We start from the raw sequence: 16,675 nt of genomic DNA, 5'->3' as shown, positions 1-16,675 counted from the left end.
CCTAAATTATCTCTAACTCCTATTTATCTCATAAATTATCTCTAATTTAGTAGAGAGGTTCTCTCCTAAACTATCTCTAATTTCGATTTATCCTCTCCCCCACTGTTTATCTATATCTATCTAAAGAAAGTTTCACTTAAAAAAATTCAGAACTATTTAAATAATATTCATATTATTGATAATTCTATATTTTTACAAAATTCACCATGAAATTATGTAGTAACAATATAAATAATAATTTTATGAACTATTCAATTTAAATATTATTCAAATAATAACAATTTAACATTAAAAAATAAAACATTATTTAAATATTTCAATACCTAAAAATCTCAAATAAAAAATATTAAAAATAGCTAAATAATATAACAAAATATTTAATATTACATAATAACATTAAAATAAATAAAATTCAAATAACAAAATTTTTTAAACATTTTAAATATTATTTAATTATTTAAATAACAAAATATTTAACTTGACAAAATTAACTAATTTAGATATTTAACATGACAAAATTTTAGTTATTGTTATTATTATAATTAATAACCAAATACAAATGGGGGAACAAAATATTATAATGTTAGAAAATGAAATTAATCATTAATTTATATTGAAAAATAAAAGATAAATTAGTGTATTTTGGTTAGTAAACTGCCAAATAAAAAATATATTTAATAACAATTTAAAAAATTCGATAAATCCCCATAGTTACACAAAATAAATTTTTCAAAAATTTTCATAAAACTACATTTTCGTAAACTAACATATTTGAAATTAAAAGATATAAAGTATTTGAAAGTTTAATTAAAATGCATAAAATAATTATTGAAATTTATTAGAGTATTTTGGAAATTTTAGGAAAATTTATTACATATGGCAGATTTTGGAAAGCCTTTAAAAAATTATGTAATTTTTATTACAAATTATTGAAAATTATTAAAGATAAATGACTATGTGACGTGGAAAACTATAATATGAACAATAAATTACACAAATTATTATGATAAATTAGTTTAATATTAGAAAAAGGAAATTATTGGTTAGTTTATATTAGAAGTTATATGATAAATTAGTATAATTCTATAAGTAAACCATATAAAAAGAAAATACATTATTTAATAAAAAATTAAATAAATTTCAAAATTACACAAGTACAATAAATTTTCCAAAACTTTCATAAAGTTAGATTTTTTAATATTAAAGACAATTTAGTGTAAATTTAGAAATTTACCATGTGGTTAATACTCAATATATCATTTTGATCATTTCTATCATCAAATTGAATATTGGGTTGACGGGGACAATATTTTCAAAACTGGATCAAACCAGATGGTTAGACTTGAAAATTTGAGAATTGGACACCGTTTCACCTCAAAACCACTTTTTCTTCAAAAACCGTTTATTTGTTTAGCGAACCGCTAACCTGGGCGGTCGAACCGTTAACCCGAACAACAATTTTTAGCCTTTTTTTGTTTTTCTAATTTTTTATTTTTTTTGTCAAAGTGGGTCATCCATTTAAACTGAACAGATAGACCGTTTGACCCCAAAACGGTTCCCTATCCGGTCCAATATTAAAAACCTTGGATAGGGAGTGGGTGCCTTTCCTTAAGCTTGGCTTGGTGTGTGGCATGGCCAGGCCCAAGGTCCGACCCATGGAGTAGCCCGACCCTTGGCACGGCATGGCCCGTGCTGGCTTGAGTCATGGGCCGTGCCGAACTGACCCCCGAAACTATCCTAGAGGAGTGAAGCATGGCCCAGGACGCCTCGTGGATCAGCACAGTATGACTCGCACTTTGTGCAAGCCACATAAGGGTCGTGTTGTGCCGACCTAGCATGACCCAATTTACACCTCTACTTGAACCTGCCCAATACTAGGAACGAGGTCGGGAAGTTCAAGGATTCTCCATCCATGATGAGGAATCGGGTGCATTGCCCTTGAACTCGCCCGACATTGAAGAGTGGTTACCTGGGGATGGGGTGGGGATGGGGTAGAATGTCTTGACTATGGGGCAGGGAAAGGGATGGAGTGCCCTGCCTTGAACCCTCCCCGTTGTCATTCCTATATAATTGTTAATTATTAGTGGAATTAATAAAAATGTTAATTTTTGTAATTATTTTTATTTATTTAAAATTAATCAAAATTTTGTTCAAAAATAATAAAAAGAATAAAAATACGTAATGCATATATATTTATATTTATAAAAAAATCTATGATGTAGAAAAGACATGCTCCAAAGAGTTTTGACCAATCAAAACCCATCTATGAATTTTGATAAATAACACCTAATTGCATGTTTTGGTCTGTTCAGTTACCTTCAATCTTTAGTCTTATGGTTTTTATAAGCACCCCCTACTTTTTACTCTATAGTCAGCTAAACAACTCACTTCTTTATTTGGGTAATTAAAAGACTCGTTTGAGATGATGCAATTCACATGCTGGTGGGGTACATTGCATTTGTAAAAACAGAATATTGAAGATAAAGATGGGAAAGAAATGATGGTATTTGTGCAAGCAAATGTTATTTAAGTATTAGTGCAAATGTTATTTGCGTTTAAAAACTTAGTGTTCTTACGAGCATTTTTAACTGCGAATGGAGTCCACATTTTGTGCACCGGTGGGTTCATTCGTCTATGAACACACCAATCTTAATCAACCACATCACTTAGCCCGGTGGGTATAATTAATAACCAAATACAAATGGGGGAACAAAATATTATAATGTTAGAAAATAAAATTATTCATTAATTTAGATTGAAAAATAAAAGATAAATTAGTGTAATTTTGTTAGTAAATTGCCAAATAAAAAATATATTTAATAACAATTTAAAAAATTTGATAAATCCCTATAGTTACACAAATGTAATAAATTTTTCAAAAATTTTCATAAAACTACATTTTCGTAAACTAACATATTTGAAATTAAAAGATATAAAGTATTTGAAAGTTTAATTAAAATGCATTAAATAATTATTGAAATTTATTAGAGTATTTTGGAAATTTTAGGAAAATTTATTACATATGACAGATTTTGGAAAACCATTAAAAAATTATGTAATTTTCATTACAAATTATTGAAAATTATTAAAGATAAATGACTATGTGACGTGGAAAACTATAATATGAACAAATAATTACACAAATTTTTATGATAAATTAGTATAATATTGGAAAAAGGAAATTATTGGTTAGATTATATTAGAAATTATAAGATAAAATAGTATAATTCTATAAGTAAACCATATAAAAAGAAAATGCATTATTTAATAAAAAATTAAATAAATTTCAAAATTACACAAGTACAATAAATTTTGCAAAATTTTCGTAAAGTTAGATTTTTTAATATTAAAGACAATTTAGTGTACACTTAGAAATTTACCATGTGGTTAATACTCAATATATCATTTTGATCATTTCTATCATCAAATTGAATATTGGGTTGACGGGGACAATGTTTTCAAAACTGGATCAAACCAGATGGTTAGACTTGAAAAATTGGGAATTGGACACCGTTTCACCTCAAAACCGCTTTTTCTTCAAAAACCGTTTATTTGTATAGCGAACCGCTAACCTGGGCGGTCGAATCGTCAACCCGGGCAACAATTTTTAGCCTTTTTTTTGTTTTTCTAATTTTTTATTTTTTTGTCAAAGCGGGTCATCCATTTAAACTGAACAGATAGACCGTTCGACTCCAGAACGGTTCCCTATCCGGTCCAATTTTAAAAACCTTGGATAGGGAGTGGGTGCCTTTCCTTAAGCTTGGCTTGGTGTGCGGCATGGCCTGGCCCAAGGTCCGGCCCATGGAGTAGCCCGACCCTTGGCACGGCATGGCCCATGCTGGCTTGAGTCATGGGCCATGCCGAACTGACCCCCCAAATTATCCTAGAGGAGTGAGGCATGGCCCTGGACGTATCGTGGGTTAGCACAGTATGACTCACACTTTGTGCAAGCAACATACAGGTCGTGTTGTGCCAACTCAGCATGACCCAATTTACACCTCTACATAAACCTGCCCAATACTAGGAACGAGGCCGATAAGTTCAAGGATTCTCCATCCTTGATGAGGAGTGGGGTGCATTGCCCTTGAACTCGCCCGACATTGAAGAGTGGTTACCTGGGGATGGGGTAGAATGTCTTGACTATGGGGCAAGGAAAGGGATGGAGTGCCCTGCCTTGAACCCACCCCATTTTCATTCCTATATAATTGTTAATTATTAGTGGAATTAATAAAAATGTTTGTTTTTGTAATTATTTTTATTTATTTAAAATTAACCAAAATTTTATTTAAAAATAATAAAAAGAACAAAAATACATAATGCATATATATATTTATATTTATAGGAAAATCTATGATGTAGGAAAGACATGCTCCAAAAAGTTTTGACCTATCAAAACCCATCTATGAATTTTGATAAATAACACCTAATTGCATGTTTTGGTCAGTTCAGTTACCTTCACTTTTTAGTCTTATGGTTTTTATAAGCACCCCCTACTTTTTACACTATAGTCAGCTAAACAACTCACTTCTTTATTTGAGTAATTAAAAGACTTGTTTGAGATGATGCAATTCACATGCTGGTGGGGTACATTGCATTTGTAAAAACAGAATATTGATGATAAAGATGGGAAAGAAATGATGGTATTTGTGCAAGCAAATGTTATTTAAGTATTAGTGCAAATGTTATTTGCGTTTAAAAACTTAGTGTTCTTACGAGCATTTTTAACTGCAAAAGGAGTCCACATTTTGTGCACCGATGGGTTCATTCGTCTGTAAACACACCAATCTTAATCAACCACATCACTTAGCCTGCTGTTTCATTACATTAACGTGTGAATCTATTGTTAGCATGGGCTAGCCGGTTCAACTGGCCACAAAAAGAGAAAACAAGACTCAAAACAATCAGCCCTTGTTCTTCCTCATTTTCCCTCCATTTTGCAGAGTTTTGCTGTTTTTCCTCCACCAAACCCTACCCATACACCGGCGATCATACTACAGCAAACGGTGACCCATACTAGTGGCCATCGGTGGTGAGAGCTCTGGTGGTACATTTTTTGGCCTCCTCTTCCTCTTCTTCTTCTTCTCCTCCTCCTCTTCTTCTGCACTGCGGTTGTTGGTGGTGGTGGCACTTGATCTCCTTTAATATCTGATGGTGCGTAATCCGGTCACTCCTAACTGGCACTCGCGTGGCTTCCCAAGAGGTACCTGAAATGAGGAAGAAGAAGAATCCCCGGGGGGTTTTCCCGGCGGGGACGCTCCGACGATTAAGTCAGTATTCTGTGCAAGAAGCAAAGAGAGGATAAAGGCTAAGAGTGAGATAGCGCAAGAGATTTTTTTAAGATACCCGTTTTCTGAGAATAGGCTCCTTATAACAAAGTTCTATTGCCCCTGGCCTACTGGCCTCTGACAGGGCAGGTATAACTGCCACTGTCAGCCTGCCACAGCCGTTACAGACAGGGCTGAGGTGGCACACGCGGGATCGTCACTGCAGGGTACGTACCTGTCAGGTACAAGACACCTTCTAGAGGTGGCAGGCACGACACTATCTGACAAGGGACATGGTGGTTGTCCCAGATCTGTCGGGTACAATGGTCGAGTAGGAAGCCTTCCTATGGTATGCTGAGCTACCCTTCCACGAATTACCTCCTGTCGGGCTGTCTCTTGAGCGACGAGTTGCTTGTAGCAAGTTATGCCGAGCTGGCTGACCCGAGGTGTCTATGCCCCGGGGTGTCTAGAGATGGATTGGTGCGTTCCTGTCTGGGAGTGGCCCGAGGTCCATTGGGAGGAGCTCGGGCCTCAAGAGAGGTCAGGGCGCCCCGAACTCGGGGCGCTCCGAAGTGCCTTATCCCTGGGGAGGAGGGGTAGGTAAGGCGGCTTCCGACGAGTAGTTTATCCGCCCAGTTAACGAGCTGAACTCAGTGGGGCCTTCCCTCCGAATTGTGGTTGCATCCGTTGCGCTGTCACGCTGAGTCACAGTTTGGTCAAGGTCACTCCCACATGTACCCATGATGCGAGGTCGGGCCAAATCACCCTCCATCAATTGCCCCCCACTCCCTGCGCTGGCGGCGATGACCCAGTGAGGGGAGGTCATGATGCACCAGGTGGATTTGGCACCGGTACTTATGCCGCTTCGTTGCGCCCTCCGTCCAGCTGGACTGGTCTAGTGCCCGGTTCGATCAAGAGAGACTCGAGTCGCATTCAGTTTACGCGCGGACCTCACGCGATTTGGACTTCGCGGATGTCAAAAATGCGCTAAACCGTTTTTGCCTCGAGGAGCCCGCAGCCATGTCTATAAATAGGGGGGACCCTTGGCCATTTCTTTGCCACAAAGCTTTTGTCGTTAGCGTTTGAGCTCGCGCCAGAGGTCTCTTAGCTCAGGTCTTCCAGTTCGTCCCGTTCTCTCAGTCCGGTTGCATTTCTTTGGTGAGTCCTCCCGAGCTTCCTTTTCCCTTCCAGTTTGTTTCTTTCCTTTCTGCCTGTCATGTCGTCTAGCATAGGTAGCCTAGCCGATGAGCCCGGGGTGGGTACCTCGGCCCAGGGTGGGGCTTCGGCCGCTCCGCCACCCGATGCACAGGTGGCTTCGGGTAATCTGGCATCTACCTCCAACCGATGTCAGGTACCGGACCAGTTCGGCCCTTCCACCATGAACTCGGAGAGGCTCCAGGACCTCATACAAAGGTTCCACCTTCCTGGGGAATACTCATACGGTCTCCCTACCGGAAACATGCCATGGGAGCACGGTCCTGATGAGATCGTGATCTTCAGTGAGCAGTTAGTAGCCGGGCTCCGCCTCCCTCTTCACCGCTTGATTACCGAGGTGCTGGTGCACTTCAACATTACTTTGGACCAACTTCACCCGAATTCCATACGGAATATAGTTGGGACTATTTCTCTTTGTTTTGACAGATCTCTCCCTATCAACCTGGATGTTCTTAGCACCATTTTTCCCATAAAGAAGAGTGCTTCGGGCACTCTCCCTGGGCATAGACGGTCTTATTACCTGTCTCCCCGCCCGGGTTTCAAGCTTATGGACAGACTCCCGAGTAAAGTCCCGACCTGGAAGCGGGACTACTTTGTAGTTTGGAGCAGCACGAGGTGGCCCTTCCCTACTGACTGGAGGGTGGCCATTCAAGACCCCAACATCATGCTAGATTGGAAGACCAAGAAGGAGCTCCAGTCGCTAGCCCAGCTCAGGTTAAATTATAAGGAGTTCACATCCGAGGAGAAGCTCATCCAAGCCGGCTTGAGCTCAAGTAGGTTTTGCCTTACTTCGGCCCTTTGTTTGTATGTTTACTCCGGTATTGCTAACGTTGAGCTCCGCTGTAGGTCCCATGGAGGCAGAGAAGATTGACAACCAAAGACTCTTCCGCCAGATGAAGAGGAAGAAGCGCATGGCCAAGAAGGCACGCGTTGAGTCTCCACAAGCCTCAGCCAAGATTCAACCTCCGCAGGCTTTAGCTCTGGAGCCCGAGCTCCTAGGCATTCCACCTGTCATCGACCTGGAAGGAGACGCGGTGCCTCAGGGGCCCGAGGTGGTAGCGGAAACTTCTACTAAGCCCACAGAACCTGCTGCTGAGAGCGCTACCGAGGCTTGTGATACAGAGGCTGCTACCGGGGCTCATCCTGCCGAAGCTACCGCTGAGGCTTCTGAGGAGTCCACTCATGATGTAGAGATGACGGCGTCCAGCTCGGAGGGTCAGGGAAGCAAAACCGTCTTGAATCCCCAGTACAGCCTGGAGAAGAGCAAGCTGGCTGCATACCCCGGGGAGGTCACCGAGTGGGCTGATCTCACTCCTGGTCAGCTCGGTGCTCGAGCTGCCACCCATACTATGGTGGTGAGTTTTTTTTTTTTTTTAACTGGTTTCCCTTTGGCAGGTGAACTCCATCGTTCGCTCCTTGACCCTTCAATCAAATCGGCATCTGAGGCAGGATCTGGAGGCTGAGAAGTCATCCCGTGCAGCCCATACCAAACTGAGGGCAGTTCGCAGCCAAGTCCACCGCCTGGAGAGTGACACCTTGGCTCAAAAGAGCTTCATCGAGGTGCTAATGGCGGAGAAGGGCGAGCTGGCCCGAGACAAGGATAGGTTTAGGGCCGAGGTGAATGGGCTCAAGGTCGGCCAAGAGGCCTTGGGGCTCGAGGTGGACAGCCTCAAGGCTGAGTGGGACACCCTGAAGCTCGAGATGCAGGGCCTCAAGGAGGCAAAGGGGAAGCTGGAGCGTGAGGTGGAGTACCTCCAAGAATATATTAACGATAAGACTGCGATCTTCGAGGATGCTCTCAAGGAGGCCAAAGCTCAGGCCGTCGTCGACTATGTCAGCTCTTCATGGTTTGACGATGTGATGACCGAGGCCTATCGCAAGGGCTTCAAGCTCAGTCGGTGGCTAATCAGGCACCTCTACCTCGACCTGGATACGAGCGCCATCACCACTTTGCGGATCACTGATGATATCATGCGTTAGTCAAAGGATGATCCAGATTCTGAGGATGAAGGTGCTGAAGATGAAGCAGGGGATGCTAGCCTAGTTAGTTCCCCCAATGAGGTCTCTGGCAAAGACAGCGAGCCTACAAAATAGCTCGGGCTCTGTACTTACGTAATAACAACTTTACTTTCTTGTAACAGACTTTTGTAACGACATTTACGTAATAACAACTTTACTTTGTTGAGTATCTGAGCAAGTCTTTCATTTATTTTCCGAAGTGATCGCTTTGTTCTGAACCGTTTAGGCTATTAGGCTAATTATGCGAAGCGGGAGTTTCTCAACCGCTGTGTTCCCGAACTGTACTCCATTACTTAGTAGGGGTAGCCTTGTGTACACCGAGGTGAGTGACATAGTAGGGTATATGCCCGACCTGTCTGCACCCAGGGTAGGTTGCCATCAGTTGTCCTTAACGAGTTGAACTCATTGCGTGCTAGGGCGGGCTATTCACTACAAGGCTCGTGCCCGAGCTGCCCGCACCTTGGGTGTTGCAAGTACTTAGTTCATGCTGATGGAGTGACTAAGTCTTGTATGCTGCCGAGGTTTCTTTATTAGCTCGGCGTTTCAGCCCTTAGGCTGGAGGAGTGTCTCGTGGCCCACTCTCGGAGTCTGCCCATGTCATAAAGGCGACTAGGTCCTGTTGTGCCGAGGTCATGTTAGCTCGGTATTCTGGCCCTTAGGCTTTGGGGGTGGCTCGTGGCCTACCCGATTCTTACAGTTAGTATTGTCTTAAGTTGACAATATTCAATGCCCGAGGTACTTGTTTCCCTTCAAGGGTCTCTAGCTCATACGTTCCTTCCCCGAGCACTCGTTTCACTCGGTAAAGACCTTCCTAGTTGGACCCGAGCTTGCCAGCACCGGGCTCCGGTACCATAACTTTACCAAGGACCAAGTCGCCCACGCGGAAGTTCCGCTTCTTGACCCTGGCATTATAGTACCGAGCTATTCTCTGCTGGTAGGTTGCGGTCCTAACATACGCGAGGTCCCTTACTTCGTCGAGTAGATCGAGGTTGGTACGTAGCTCATCTTCGTTTGTCTGATCACTGTATGCTTCTAGTCACAGCGTAGGTACTTCGATCTCTGCAGGGATCACTGCTTCGGTGCCGTAGGTGAGATTGAAGGGTGTTTCTCCCGTGGCGGTCTTTTTCGTGGTCCGGAAGGCCTATAGAACACTAGGTAGTTCATCTGCCCATAATCCTTTAGCTCGGTTCAGCCGTACCTTTAGTCCTCGGAGGATGGCTCTGTTCGTGACTTCTGCCTGGCCGTTTGCTTGAGGGTGTGCGACTGAAATAAAATTCTGTCAGATTCCCATGTCTTGGCACCAGTCTTGAAATTTGATGTCCTCGAACTGCTTGCCGTTGTCAGAAATCAATACCCGAGGTAATCCGAAGCGGCACACGATGTTCTTCCAAAAGAAGTTTTGAACATTTCAGGCTGTGATCATTACAAGGGGTTCGGCTTCTACCCACTTGGTAAAGTAGTCGACTGCTACTACTAAGAACTTTCGGCGGGAATGGCTCGAGTAGATCGATGCCCCACTGTGCAAAGGGCCACGGGCTAGTGAGATACTTGAGGTCAGCAGCGGGTTGGTGGTGAATATTGGCATGTCTCTAGCATTTGTCACATTTTCTAACGAGCTCAATAGCGTCTGTCTTCATTGTTGGCCAATAATATCCCTGTCGGAGTGCCTTCTGGGCGAGGGCCCTGCCCCCCAAGTGCCCGCCGCACAACCCCTCATGAGTGTCGCGGAGTACGAGCTCAGCTTCGGTAGGTCACAAGCAACGCAGGTAGGAGAGCATGTAGGATCTCCGGTATAGTTGTTCGTCTATCATGACGTATTTGGCTACATGGCGCTGCACCCTTCTGGCTGCATTGCGATCTACAGGAAGGGTCTCGTGTAGCAAGAAGCTCGCGAGCGGGTCAATCCAGCTCGGCTCTGCTTGAACGACGGGAGTGACCTCCTCTGCCCCCCAGAGAATACTAGGCCGAGACAAGTCCTCTATGTACACGGTTCTCATGGTGATGTCGCTGGCGCTGGCTAATTTGGACAGAGCGTCGGCCTCAGCGTTCTCTGACCTTGGGATTTGCCTGATAAAGTGTGACTGGAAGTTGAGCAGGGCCTCTTTGACTTTGGCTAAGTAGGTGATCATGGTTGGCTCGCGAGCTTCGTACTCTCTGGTGACCTGGTTGACCATGAGCTGGGAGTCGCTGTAGATAACGATGTGCTTGGCTTTTACTTCTCTGGCTAGAGCTAGTCCAGCTATCAACGCTTCGTACTCCGCTTCATTGTTAGATGCCGCAAACTCGAAATGTAGCGCGTACTCCAGTTTCGTGCCACTTGGGACGTGCAGAACTATTCCGGCTCCGCTGCCCTGTTGGTTCGAGGAGCCATCTACATGAAGGATCCAGGGTTCCTCATCCCAGCTCGTGTTAGACAGTTTTGTATGCCCTTAGCTTCAATCAGAATGATGTACTTTATGAGTTTATTGTACATGAATAAAGGTGCATATTTGATTCATGTTCCCTTGGTATGTTTCTGTGTAATACCCTTAAACTGGACACTTAATGAGACTCGTGTTAGTTTAGAATGTTCACAGCCAGTGGGTCGGTCTAGGGAGACCTATCCTGACAAGGCTGACACTGTGGTGCCACCAAGTCGGTTGGGGTGGCCTGTCTCAGCTGCCAGGGTGAGACCCTAGGCACATACAGTGTAGGATTAATTGAATCTTTGAACTGGACCAGATTTCCAGTATTGCCCTGGACCTTGGAGATTGATGGGCAAAACTGGAAGGTTACACCCGACCCCTAGACTCGATTATGATACTACACTAGGTGTCGGATTGGGCTATCTTTGATGTACCAATCAGTGAGATCCTTAGCGGGGGTCAAAACCTGGGTATGTTGGGACAGTCTGAGAATTCATCTGAGTGGGTGATCATAGTGACAGGATCAGCCCCTTTGTCGGACAAAGGTAATGATCGGGGATGCACTCTCACTGATGGAAACCAAGACTGTCGGCAACCGATTTCAACAGTTGAGATTTGTTTTGCAAAATACATTTTATATAAGATATAAAAGTATATATATTATGGTTTCTAAAATGTTTGCAAGAAGGTTTTAATTCCCGGGATCCATATGAGTGGAGAGTGCAACACTGTTCCTTGCAGCTGAGGGAGAGGTCCTCTCTTGTCGGGCAGTGTATGATCATTATGGGCTGAGAGGTTAAGTGTAAGACCATTGAGGATAATACCTGATGGGCTAATCTTGCAACTGCCCACAGTCCCTGGGTGTTACAAGGTGGCTTGGCCCAGGGACCTCTTAGGGTAAGTGTTGGGCCCGTAGAGCCCATTTGATGGGTTTCAGGGGGTGCACTGTCTTTAACAGTGTATTCGGCCAGGCCTTGTAACAAAGGCTGGGCCGAACTCATGTAGCTGATGTGTAGATCAATGCTTGGGTCCCACGCCATACAAGGAAGCCCAACTGGGTAGCAGTTAAGAGGGTTAAAGGAGCACATAAGCTTAATGGGCCTAAAGCCCAATTCGAACTGGGCTGTTTATTTAATTAATAAAGGGGCGAATTCTGAAGTGGATCAGCTAATAGGATTGGGCTTAGACCCTATCCACTTAGAGAGTCCAAGATCTGAATAAGATTTAGATCTGGAAACCTCCTAATTAGATTAGGAGATGACTGATCTGATCTCCAGATAAGATAAGGATTATCCCTTATCACTTAAAGGGACTTCTAACCCAAATGTGATTTGGATTAGCAACTCCTAAACTGATTAGGAGCTGATCCCTTTAAAATTATAAAAGAAGAAGGGGGCGGCAGCCTTTAAAAATAGATTATCAGGTTTTCTTTAGTGCTGAAAAGAAGAGAGAATTCTACTCCCTGCAAATACTCTCTTGCCGCCTCCCTGTTCTTGCTGCCCTGTTTGCCAGTTCGATCTCCAGTTGTGGAGAAGTCAAGATTGGATCTTGACATCAGTTCTTTGAGAAAGGATTGAAAAGAAGCTGTGCTCACGTACCATCTTGTTTATTCTTGCGAAGGACAGAGTTCTTGGAGAAGAACACTGCTGATTCTGCTCCACCTGCACTGCGCCATCTTCAGTGGGAGCAATCTTTGGATCCTTCCTTGGGCGTGAACACCTTCGTTGGGAGATTCTACTTCTCTGTATCAGGTATAATTCTCTCCTACTCCTTTTGGTTCAGATCTGGTTCAGTTTAAGGTTCAAGAATGATCATTGGAAATATGATTTTCTAAATAGGGAATATGATTCCCAGTTGAAAGGAGAGAAAAATTTTTTAAATTCACCCCTTATTCTGCAATCTTTGGGCGTCCATGGGATGGATCTCTCATCCCTTCAGCTCGTGCTTGGCCGAACTAGGAGAGATGCCACACTGGCTGCTACCTCATGGGGCTCGGACTCTATTGGCCTGGGAGCTTCGGGCTCAGCCGAGCTGGGAGCCTTGTGCTCAACTGGCCTGGGGACTTCAGAGTTGAATGTGCACTTGGCGACGAAATCTGCTAAGGCTTGGGCCTTAATGGCAGTTCATGGCTTGTACTAGAGGTCGTACTCGCTCAGCTCCACGACCCACTTCGTCAACCGGCCAAAGACCTCGGGCTTAAGTAAGACTTGCCTCAGAGGTTTGTCAGTGAGGACGATAAAGGTGTGAGCCTGGAAGTACGGGCAGAGCTTCCGAGCTGCAATTACCAGGGCATATGCTAGCTTTTCTATCTCCGGATATCTCGTCTCTGCTCCCTACAATATTTTACTAATATAACAGATGGGTTGTTGGACCCGATCTACTTCCTTTACTAGTACCGAACTGACCACTTCGTCGCTCGCCGAGAGGTACAGTTCCAAAACATCACCCTCCTCGGGCCGGGTTAAGATCGGTACACTAGCGAGGTATTTTTTGAGCTCGTCAAATGCGAGTTGGTAGTCTTGGGTCCACTCGAACCCTTTGCTCTTAATTGCCTTAAAGAATGGCAGACATCGGTCCGCCAATTTGGACATGAAGTGGCTCAGGGCGGCTATGTGGCCATTCCACTTCTGAACCTCCTTCAACTTCCAGGGTGGTCTCATATCTAAGATGGCCTTATTCTTATCCGGGTTGGCCTCGATGCCGCACCGGTTAACGATGTATCCTAGGAACTTGCCCGAGGTCACACCGAAGGCACACTTGTTTGGGTTCAGCCTCATATTAAAGTTACGTAAAATTTCAAAAACAGAATGCAAATCTTGTATTAATTCGTGTGAAAATTGAGTTTTGACAACCATGTCGTCTACATAGCATTCTACTTTTCTGCCGATTAATGGCGCAAACAACTTATTCACAAGTCTTTGGAAGGTTGCCCCTGCGTTTTTCTACCCGAAGGGCATAACCTTGTAACAGTATAGATCGAACTCCGTGATGAAGGCAGCCTTTTCTTCGTCCTCCATGTCCATCTTGATTTGGTTATAGCCCGAATAGGCGTCTAAGAAACTTAGCAACTTGTGCTTCGAGGTCGCGTCCACCAAGTGGTCAATTCTGGGAAGCGGGAAGCAGTCTTTTGGGCAAGCCCGGTTCAGATCGGTGTAGTCGACGCACATGCGCCACTTTCTGTTGACCTTCTTTACCAGGACGGGGTTGACCACCCAGCTAGGGTAGTGGACTTCTCTTATGAAGTTAGCTGCGAGGAGCTTCTCGACCTCCTCGTCGACCGCTTTCCACCACTCCGGGGCTAGGTTGCGTTTCTTCTGTCTAACGGGCCTAACTACAGGATCAGTATTCAGCTTGTGAGTTATAAGGTCGGGGTCTATACCGAGCATCTATTTCGCGGACCATGCAAAAATATCTAAATTTTGAACTAAGAAGCTTAACAGTTCGGATTGTAGAGGTTCCTGGATGGAGGCACTGATCTGAAGTGTCCGAGCTGGGTCGACTGCCGAGGTTGGGACTGCGATTGTTTCTTCTGTGGGCGCGGCTCGTTCTTTGCCTTGCTCCATAGGCCGCTCCAATTCGAGGTCATTGGCCACCTTGGTCTTTCCCTTCAGGGCGGCAACATAGCACTTGTGGGACTCGAGCAGGTTGCCCCGCGCTACTTCCACACCGAAGTCTGTTGGGAACTTCATAGCCAAATGATAGGTGGAAACCACCGCCTGTAGGACATGGGTGATCGGCCGGCCTATTATGGCATTATATGGGGAGGGGGTCGCGACCACCAGGAAGTCATGGTTGAATCTGGCTATGCAAGGCAATGTGCCGACTGCCACAAGTACTTTTATTTTCCCAAGGAGCCGGACTTCTTCTCCGCTGAAGCCCACCAAAGGAGTGTCTGCGGGTTTCAAGTCACTTCTCTACAATTGAAGCTGGTCGAATGCAGCTTTGAAGAGGATGTCGGTCGAACTGCCCGAGTCAACGAGTACGCGCCTGACCTCGAAGTCGTGTATTCTCAGCTTTACCACGAGTGCATCATCGTGGGGGTAGTGGACCCCTCACGCATCGTCTTTTGTGAAGAAAATCAGCTCCTCTGTCCTCGGCCGCTTTGGAGGGTTCTGTTCTTCCCGGGCAGCCCCATGAACTGACATCCGAGTTGCTGCTGAAGTACAACACGCAACGATCGAACCTCCCACTATCATGTGGATGGTTCCCCAAACCGGCCTCTCCTCCGAAGGCTGCCTCTGCGGCTATACGGCCGACCTGCTACTGGACTCGGGAACATCCCTACCGTGTTCCCCTTGCCGACCTATTTTATTACTATAATATTATTATTTTGTACAAAGTTTCTCAAATATCCGTGACGGATGAGCTCCTCTATCTCGTCGTGGAGGTTTTTACAACTCTCGGTACTATGACCGTGATCTCTGTGAAAACTGCAATACAGATTCTTATTTCTCTCATTGGGATTCCCCCTCAGACAGAGTGGCCACTTCACGTATGGGGCATCCTTGATCGCCATCAGGATTTCGGCCCGCTTCGCGTTCAGTGGGGTGTAATCAACTCAGTATGCTACAAGAGCTCGGAATGATTGACCCGGCTTTGCCCCCTGAGCTGCATCTTTTTTCTTTCGATTGTCCCCTTGGTTGGAAGGCTCTCCTTCCCTTTTCCTCTTCTCGGGCATGCCCTTGCCCTTCTGGTTAATCTCTTCCTCCATGGCTATAAACCTGTCTGCGAGCTTAAGAAACTCAGTTATGGTCGCCGATTGGTTGACGACCATGTGCCATTTGAACTCTTTATGCGTCACGCCTTTCTTGGCTGCTGCGAGGCACACGGTGGGTCCAGGCGCGGTATCTGCATGAACGCATCATTGAACCGCTTGATATAGCCCCGGATGGACTCTCCCTCATTCTGCACTATGTTGATGAGGCTTTTTCAATTCGCGGGCACCGCTTGCTAGTGACGAAGTGGGACGTGAAGGCTTGCGCGAACTGCGCCCAACTTCTTATCGATCCAGGTGCCAAGTTTCGGTACCATGTACGGGCTGCTCCTCTGAAAGTGGTGGAGAAGGCCACGCACATGCACGACTCACTGACTCTCACCAGGTGCATCTGTGAGTGGAAGGCATCTACATGATCATTCGGGTCAAATGACCCATCATACTTGTCAAGAGGGGGGAGCTTGAAGTCTTTAGGCATTGGGACTGCCAGGAGTTCGGAAGACAGGGGGGATGGAACTGAGAGGAGGGGAGCTTTGACTTCGGTCGAGCTTACCTCTTCTTTGCTCCCGAGCTCGGGCAAATCACGGGCGACAAATCAGCGAGCACGGCGGTGGCATCTTTGCTTCTTGGTGGGCTCGGCATTTGCGTTGCTCACCTCTGTGTTGTCCGGGATGGTTTGTGTAGGAAGTAGCTCGGGCCACTGGTGATGGCTGCGGACAGAGGGATCCTGCTCGGAGTCTACAGCCAGGATCTCGAACCGGTTCTCAAGGAGCAGGGTTTCAAACTTCGACTGCCGAGGTGATGTAGACCTGGTGAGCTGGGGTCCTCCCGACCTGACCGCCTGCGGCGAGACCGGGGTAGCCGGTCTCTCTTGTCTGCCATAGGAGGACGCCTAGCTTTTAGGAGGGTTTTGGGGGGCTTCCCCTTGGCAAGAGGGTCATTCGTCTTGGTGGCGAGACATAGCTCGCTGTGAGGCTGGGTGCCGAGTCGGGAGTTGCGACTGAAGCTGAGGTTGAGGCAACTAGGGGAATTGCTGCTGGTAATGGTACTGGGAGACG

The sequence above is a fragment of the Nelumbo lutea genome, chromosome 2, assembly GCF_056320005.1.
Source record: "Nelumbo lutea isolate HS-2025 chromosome 2, American lotus-T2T, whole genome shotgun sequence".
NCBI lineage: Eukaryota > Viridiplantae > Streptophyta > Magnoliopsida > Proteales > Nelumbonaceae > Nelumbo > Nelumbo lutea.
This window is presented reverse-complemented; position numbering follows the sequence as displayed.